This window comes from Macrobrachium rosenbergii, chromosome 32 (assembly GCF_040412425.1).
Source record: "Macrobrachium rosenbergii isolate ZJJX-2024 chromosome 32, ASM4041242v1, whole genome shotgun sequence".
NCBI classification, from domain to species: Eukaryota; Metazoa; Arthropoda; class Malacostraca; order Decapoda; family Palaemonidae; genus Macrobrachium; species Macrobrachium rosenbergii.
In genome coordinates this window covers 7,156,297-7,165,091 of record NC_089772.1, presented here as the reverse complement: position 1 = coordinate 7,165,091, position 8,795 = coordinate 7,156,297, and the positions used below count along the sequence as shown (strand labels likewise).

Genomic DNA, 8,795 nt, shown 5'->3' with positions numbered 1-8,795 from the left:
ATTTTTTGGTAACTGTAAGATCCGAGACTTCAGAAAGAAATTGTAGCCTAGTTGTTATCATTACCGGGTGAATCACGTGGAGGGTTCTAATCACCATTCATATTCCATTATTTGGCGGACAGAGGGCTATCATTGAAGTCAACTAGAATTAGGAGGGGTTTGTTTCTTAAACACATAGAACCAAACGTTGAATGATAGTCATTGCTTTCATTAAAGTATGGGGATGACGGTATAAACATCTATGATGAACGAAGGAGAGATGTGATGCATTCATTATCTTTTACGGCGGCGATATAGTTTCAGAATGCATGCTGAATACTGCTTACGGAATACCGTAGAAAAAGGAGTCCAGGTAAAAAAAAAAATCACACTTAAAAAAGTCAGGAAAAAAATTCACATTCTTTCCTAGATAGGGACCCCCCCCCCCACCAAGGGTTTTAACCCGGTATGCATCCACTTTTGCGACGCGTTCAGTACAAGCAAGTTGAGGATTACTGTAAAAACAAAGGACTGAAATTATCATAGAGATATTGACCCCACAAGAAATATTAGTCTTAGATACCGACCCCCGAAAACTCTTAGGTGTCACTGTCTAGGAAATATCCAAAATACTTTCATTTAATTGCTGTAATTGCCACCATAAATTAATGTGACTTTTCCCTAGCCAAAATTGTCTTTTTAATTTTTCTTTTGACTATTACCGGCCACCTCCCAAACAGCCCATTTCCATACCCTGCCAGTAAGGAACAGCACCACAACAGAACAGGTGTAAGCTGAACACGCCTGTGAGGACTGAAACCATATTATTCCTGAAACCGAGTCTCCTAACCAAAGGGGAAGCCCTTGAGGTTAGTTCTGCCAAAGAGGACCAGTTTGCGCCTCCCTCAGGGCGATGAAAAATCACTGGCTCTGTATCATGATCAGTTACTGCCGCGGTCTGTGGTTGGAGGATGAAACCAACATATTCTTTGGAAGCTTGAGTTCCAAGTCAATGGCCCAGTGGGCTTGGGCTTGTTCCATATGAACAAGTTCCATCTACTGAAAAAAAAAAAATCTTCTGGATGGCTAACTTCAACGACGTCTCGATAAGAAGCTTCAAATGAACCACTCCAAACTATAAACCATTCTGCATTTCGTCTCTGAAATTTAACCCGAGGAATGCTTATGTTTACAACCATTATAATTAGCTCCCTGGGCAGCGGTCATAGAAGCTGGTTAGCAAAAAATTACGCTAATCAAATCACAAGTAGCGAGGTATGAGTTATATGCAAGATTCGAAGCTTCGACTTATCTGTTCCAGGGTACTAGTACTAAAACAGCGGAAACTCTTGGGACGCCGTGTTTAGTACTAGCCTCTCGGGGATCAAAGTATTATATACACCCATTTCTCTATTGTGTGGTCGACATATATTAAACTATCTCCGTTCGGCCGTCTACTCTACCATACGTTTAGCACTAGCACCTGAGTAGGCGACGCGTAGATAAACTAAGTAGCAACGAATAGTGTCCCCTTACCCAGCCCTTGTCGAAAGCCCTCTCCAGAAGTCTTTTATGATACATCCTGTTGTACCTCTCTGCCCAGGTGATTAACCTTATTCGAAGTTTACGGACCGTAGCCAGGGTAAAAGGCAACCCTCAGATTTTCTAAAGTATTTGTCCTGGCTCTCTCAATTCTAAAGCGAACTCAGTTTACTTGCAATTCTAATTATAGAGATCGTCAAAACTAAGGACCACAAGCACAAAACCCACTCCTAACGAAATCCTTGAGCAATTTCAATTCAAAAACTTACAGCCACAGACAAGGCCACCAACTACTGTTAAAACAAGGTATTATGCAAAATTCCTGCATTTCTGTCGCCTCACTTAACCCGATACAAAGTACAGCGCTAAAGCCTGTTGGGATAACCATCGAGTCAGTCATTTCAAAATCTGTAGGCATAAGCGATAACCGTTTTTAAGACAAATTACTATTATATTGAAAATTTGCTGCCTGCTTTACGTGTTTTACAAACTTTTAAACCTTTACTTAGCAACTAGGACTATTCAATTAAGTATGATCCTTAAAATAACTTACGGACCGTACCTCATGTTAAAGTGAATTTTCACTTCCAACTATTATCGCTCAAGTCCTTTATTCGCTCAAGTCCTTTGTGTTCTCAGCCTAATACGATCTCATCTTAAATTATGTTTTAATAAACGTTGACTATCCCATCATCAAAGGTGTCAAAATGCAATATTTATCACTGCTGAATAGTTAATGTCTGCATATACTAATACTAGTAGAAACCAAATTCCGGTTTGATTAAACTAGAATCTCCACCTCAATAAAAACCATTATTTGTTACTTTTCTCATACCAATTTCGCCATTTTAATTCTGTTAACCAATCAGTAACTTCCATTCCTTTGATTTCATAGGACATTGTCTTTCAAGGAGTTATTACGAAGTCTACCCCATTACATGACACTGGGTTAAAGAAATTTACAAAGGTTTACAGATATATATATTTCGCCGGTCTTCATACACTTAAAAAAACTATTACATATCCAAAGTACTCATATTAAACTGAATAGGTGGTTGTGAACAGCGTCTACAAGTTGCGTTCTAGTTGTCTGGTAACAAATTGGAGCGCTTCGAATCCTCACAGGATGTGCAGAGCGTCCAGAAGTTCTGATTGTCTGGGTAACAATTCAGGGTGCTTCGAATCCTCACAAGATATTCAGTCTTAGTATCAGTGTCATCGTTATGGTCTGCTGCAGCTACAATAAAAGCCTGTGCATAAGAAAGTTTAATTGGTTTTAGAATATACAAAGTTTCCGTGACATAACCTACCCTATTAGCGAAAATAGCCTGATCAGTTACTCCCAGCAGCTATTATAGCCATTATAATTAACTATATCTTACGAGTAAACTTTCCATTCATAATCCCATGCATTACTCCTGCGACTTCAAACTGCCATAAAGATACCAAGAGAGGGTACCATCCTTTAACATTCAATAAGGCACCAATCTAAGATAACTATGAACAGTGCATTGCAATGCAAACACCGATATCTGCCACTTTCGTCCCTAAGTATCCAAAGAAATTTAACTGCACTTAACTGCTCAACCCCAAGAGGAGAAAATTTGAGAAAAATTCAAGTTAAGGAGCTCAGAATAAGAAGAGGAAAGGCGGTTGAAGGTGGTAGGCGTCACTGAACATACGCACTGAACATATTTCTGAACCAGCACGAAAGCTTTGCTTGAAGAGCCTACGATGGGGGAAAAGTGGGGTGGCTGAGCGCGTTGAAGGAACGTCGTTGACGAGACTGCCCGAATTTGCATTACAATTTCCACTAAAATTAGTTTAACCAGCCTATTAGAATTGCCTAACAAGACCACGTCAGCAGTATCAAAAAAAATTCTTTAAAATCCCAAGACCTAGCCAGCTAGGCCTCTTAGAAAATCCGTAAGATCCACCTATTACCAGTCTAGTTCTATCTGTTTGTGGGAATGAAATTCTAAGTTATAAAAGTACGTCAGATGGTTACCCTACCCAATTCTCAGCTGCACCAGTACATTCAAACTCACGTCTCATGACCGAACAAAGGGCTCAAGAACTGTAATACCTTGAACTATTAATAAACCTGTGCTATTAAGTCTCCAAGTCTGACTATTGCTTCCCCCCCTCCCCTAAATTATTCCCGCCATCCTTTATAGATTTGAGCGCTTATTACCTTTACCCTAACCCTGCATCTATATAGAATTAGCACGTTCTTTATCCTATTCTATCCTGTTCTATATTTCAAGTTCCATATCTAACTTCCCAATAAGTCCTAAGCTACACAAACTATCAATCTTGCAGTTCTAACCTAAATTAGAGGTGTGGAATCGGGGGGGGGGGGGTGGTTAAACTCCTGTTGTGCATGGTGACAGTCACCATGCACAACAAAAAGTCCACCTTTGCCTGACAGGTGGTACAGCCACCCCGGCAAAGGTGGACTTGGGAAGTGGGGAAGGGGCCACAAAGTATAATTTACTTTCAAACGCTAACACTTGGAAGCTTACTTTCAAACGCTAACACTTGGAAGCTTACTTTCAAACGCTAACACTTGGAAGCTTACTTTCAAACGCTAACACTTGAAGCTTACTTTCAAACGCTAACACTTGGAAGCTTACTTTCAAACGCTAACACTTGGAAGCTTACTTTCAAACGCTAACACTTGGAAGCTTACTTTCAAACGCTAACACTTGGAAGCTTACTTTCAAACGCTAACACTTGGAAGCTTACTTTCAAACGCTAACACTTGAAGCTTACTTTCAAACGCTAACACTTGGAAGCTTACTTTCAAACGCTAACACTTGGAAGCTTACTTTCAAACGCTAACACTTGAAGCTTACTTTCAAACGCTAACACTTGAAGCTTACTTTCAAACGCTAACACTTGAAGCTTACTTTCAAACGCTAACACTTGAAGCTTACTTTCAAACGCTAACACTTGGAAGCTTACTTTCAAACGCTAACACTTGGAAGCTTACTTTCAAACGCTAACACTTGAAGCTTACTTTCAAACGCTAACACTTGAAGCTTACTTTCAAACGCTAACACTTGGAAGCTTACTTTCAAACGCTAACACTTGAAGCTTACTTTCAAACGCTAACACTTGGAAGCTTACTTTCAAACTAAAACTTGAAGTTTACTTTCAAACTAAAACTTGAAGTTTACTTTCAAACGCTAACACTTGGAAGCTTACTTTCAAACGCTAAAACCTGCAGTTTACTTTCAAACGCTAAAACCTGCAGTTTACTTTCAAACGCTAAAACCTGCAGTTTACTTTCAAACGCTAAATTTACTCTATTGAATTTGAAATAATTATAAAAATTTTAGAAATTCTTACTGTTCAAAAACTTAAAAAAACTTAACTTATGTTCTAAACAACAAAACTAGCAGAAAAAGTACAAGGTTAAACCCCATAAGGGACAAAAAGATTTCAAAATTAACTTTCATAAAAGCAAGTTTAAACTAATTTAAAAACTAGTTACTAATAAAACTTTCTAACACTAAATTCAACGCAAATTAAACTTTCACACTTCAAAGACGAACTTTTGAGGCTAAAGAATTAAAACTAAACTGATAATTAAAAATAAATCTACTTGAAAATTAAAACAAGTTCTGAAGCTGAAAAATTCTAAAATTTCAGAAATGAAGTTGGAAAAACTAAATTTTAACAAGTTTTAAGATTAAAAATCACTAATTAAAACTTTCAAAATTCTAAAACAGGTTTTGAATCTTAAAAGCATTAACACAAACTTCAAAATGAATAGTTTTTATACTGAAAAAACTACGATAAAAACCTCAGGAACTTTAAAACTGTCAAAAATTACGTCAAAATAAAAACACTATTCACGAATTACAAGTTAAACTTCCCTCAAATTCAAGTACCACGAATACCTTTCACCTAAACCACCAAATGTCGGTGGGTTGCTCACGTCACTCAACTGAAACCACGAACAAATATTTACTCACCCATTAATCCCGTTTAGCCATAAGGTATCGGTCCATCTAAGAATACCATAACCCACTGTAGCACGCTTATTTAACGACACACCTTGACCTGAAATAAAAAAAAATGTTAATACCAAAAGTAGAACGAACCAAGAGCTGACTATTTGTTACAAACAAGAGGCCCATCAGAATAGTTAAAAGTTTTAAAATACTAAGACAATGAGCAGCAAGCAAGGCTTTTTAAATAGTGATAAGCGTTTACTTTACTGCCACTGAAGCCTGCAAGGAATAAAATTTAAATCACATAGTATTCCCCTAATTAGGAAGGTTATGGTAGTCGAATTAAGCCTCACTAATTCTCAAACATGAAATCCAGTTGCATAGTAGGACTCGTTCCAATACAGCATGGCTAAATTGAAACATCCATAGCGCTGCACAAGACTGCTAGCATAAAACCAATGTGCACAGAATTACCACTCAAGAATCTAGTTCAGCTTAGTAATTGATAGACTTGAAACTAAGTTTTAGATACTATGTTGAAGGGTAATACTACAACAATACGTAACATACTAAACGTTTTGAACAGTTATTGTAGGCATTTACAACAAAAACTCAAAACCAATATGTTTTTCAAGATAAAACCGTAAACGGGAAACTTTACACGTCAAACTTCATAGCTCAAGTAGCCCACCATAGCTCAAGTAGCCCACCACAATCTAAACACTCAATATTTGGGTAATACAAAACGCAACATTGCCAACATCATCCACTCACCAAACCATGACGAAGCACGCCTTCACGCAAAAAATCTTGTAACGTCCATTCACAACAAGACAACGATCGCCCGGTGCAACGTACAACACCAGCCAAGAACCCACACACAAATGAACGAAAAAGCCGGTTTAGTATCGACGAAACCTGTCTTACCAATCCAAGGACTCTAAAACACTGAAACAAACTGTTCTTGAGGATAGGAAGCAACGACCGCTGGAACTGCCTGTTTGTGGGACGTCACTTTATCGCCCTTTCGTCACCGGAGAAGTTTAGGGCGATGATAAAAAAATCACCAGAAATTATTATTATTATTATATTATTATTATTATTATATTATTATTATTATTATTATACTGAGAGTTGCCCGGCACTCTTCCGTTTTGGCGAAATACCCCAATTATGTATCAGTAGTTAGCCTATCTGAAAAAATAAATGATTATTTTTATTATTATTATATTGGAGAGGGAAATCTACAGTTATGTATATGTACTGTACATATATTTAAAGGCAAATCTGTACAGAAAGCTTTCGGGAAAAAGGGGAATCGAACAGTTTCCCGAAAGCTTTCTGTATAGATTCATCTTTGAATAAAAGTAATACATATACGTCACTGTCGATTTATTTCTCCATTTCAGGACTCATGCTACTATGAGTATTTTTTAATTATTATTATTATTATTATTATTATTATTATTATTATTATTTGCCATTTACTCTAACTTTTAAGCAAACTACCCGAATTATGTATCGATGTATGGTCTATCTGGAATTATTATTATTATCATTATTATTATTGTTATTTTAGTATTATTATTATTATTATTATTATTATTATTATTAGTAGTAGTAGTAGTAGTAGTAGTAGTAGTAGTAGTAGTAGTAGTAGTAGTAGTGGTTGGGCGTAAGAGTTCATGAATATTACTTTTTGATAGCACACTTAATTTAGTGTACAGCACTGAATTGTTCATCTAGCCCTGGAGCTGAAATAAAGGATATTATTACCATTATTATTAGTTAAAAATGTAACATGGCGTCGCAATGACACGGTCATCGACAGGGTTGTGGCAATGGATAGACAAAAATAGTACAGAACACACTTGTGTTGAGGTGATTCAACGGTGCGCTTCTAAACTCGCACCAATGAATGCAAGATCACTTTTATAAATAAATTTATTACTAATTACAAGGTGCGTAGGTCCGTAATCCTCTACGGTAAGAGAGGTTACCTTCATCGGTTTGCCATATGGATTCAAGGCTTGCAGTGATAAATATATTCAGAAATTTTGGGGAAGTCGAGAAGGTAGGACAGAATGTGGCAAGATTTCTTCTGTCTTACGTGTATTAACCCACAGAGGTGTAGATATTAACTCTCAATTTCTCAGCTTTCAGAAAAGCCACTAATAAAGAAAATTACATTAAAAACTTTTGCCCATCACTCAGAACAAATTAAAAGGAATGTTATTATGAAATTTCAGTGGTATATTGCCAAACGGTACGTCAAGTATTTCATTTTGCAAAACCGACGTTAACCGTGTGAGCCCTTAATAGGCTCTGCTCCCTCTTCCCCTCTCCCTCCAGACAGCTGATGTCGCCGTGGGTGTTACCGACTTAGGCGCCCATGTACTGTATGTTACAGTAAGATTGTAGAACCAGGGATTTCGCGAAATCCCTGAAATTTTCAGGGCATTCGTGAAATCACCAATTCACTAACAGACCTTTGATCCCCGAGGGGCTAGTACTAATCACGGCGAAACAGTGATTCATCTACACCGTTTCGCCGTGTTTAGTACTAGCACCTCGGGGATCAAATGGACTTAAGGACTTCTGATCCCCCGAGGGCTAGTACTAAACACGGTGAAATTCATTTGATCTCGAGGGACTAGTACTAAACACGGCGAAACAGTGTAGAACTGTAGATGAATCACTGTTTCGTCGTGTTTAGTGCCAACCACTTGGGGATCAAATGTTCCTAAGTGAATTGGTGATTTCACGAATTCCCTGAAAATTTCAGGGAATTCGTGAAATCCTTGGTTTCACTGTCTTACTGTAGCATATACAGCATAAACAGTTGAAAACAGGATAAACGCAGTTGTACCACTGCTGGTTAGAAGAGCGAGGAGCTTGGCCCAACTACCACTTGAATTTGGAATTACCTAACGACACCCAAACCTGATGAAAAGTTATTATTCTTTCGCTCCCCTTCCTGAACTCTACCCAAGATAAACTGACCACTTTCTATCCTTAATTTTATCGTAGATTATCATATTTTGGATTAGATAAATAACAGAATTTCTAGCTTATCGCTAGTTGTAACCATTGTCTGAAATAGGAAAAATAGTGTGTGGAACAAGGAGAGAGAGAGAGAGAGAGAGAGAGAGGTTGTGAAATTTTTATATTGTTTAATTTTCATTGAAACTATTCTGTTCTGTTGGATTTTATTTTGTACGAAAATCTGCTTGGTATGGCTAAAACATGCATATAATGACAGAGACTGAGAGAGACAGAAAGTCTCGACTTCGTCGTGTCAAATAGTTATGT

The 8,795-nt window shown here is 37.5% G+C and overlaps 1 long non-coding RNA gene across 1 annotated transcript; it reads right to left on the bottom strand.

Moving 5' to 3' along the window:
- Window positions 1-2,488: 2,488 nt before the first annotated feature.
- LOC136855571 (uncharacterized) lies at window positions 2,489-6,391 on the bottom strand. The gene is made up of 3 exons (XR_010858068.1): window positions 6,258-6,391; window positions 5,505-5,592; window positions 2,489-2,771 (listed from the first exon to the last, which is right to left on the bottom strand). It is a non-coding gene; the product is annotated as an uncharacterized lncRNA (long non-coding RNA).
- Window positions 6,392-8,795: the final 2,404 nt, after the last annotated feature.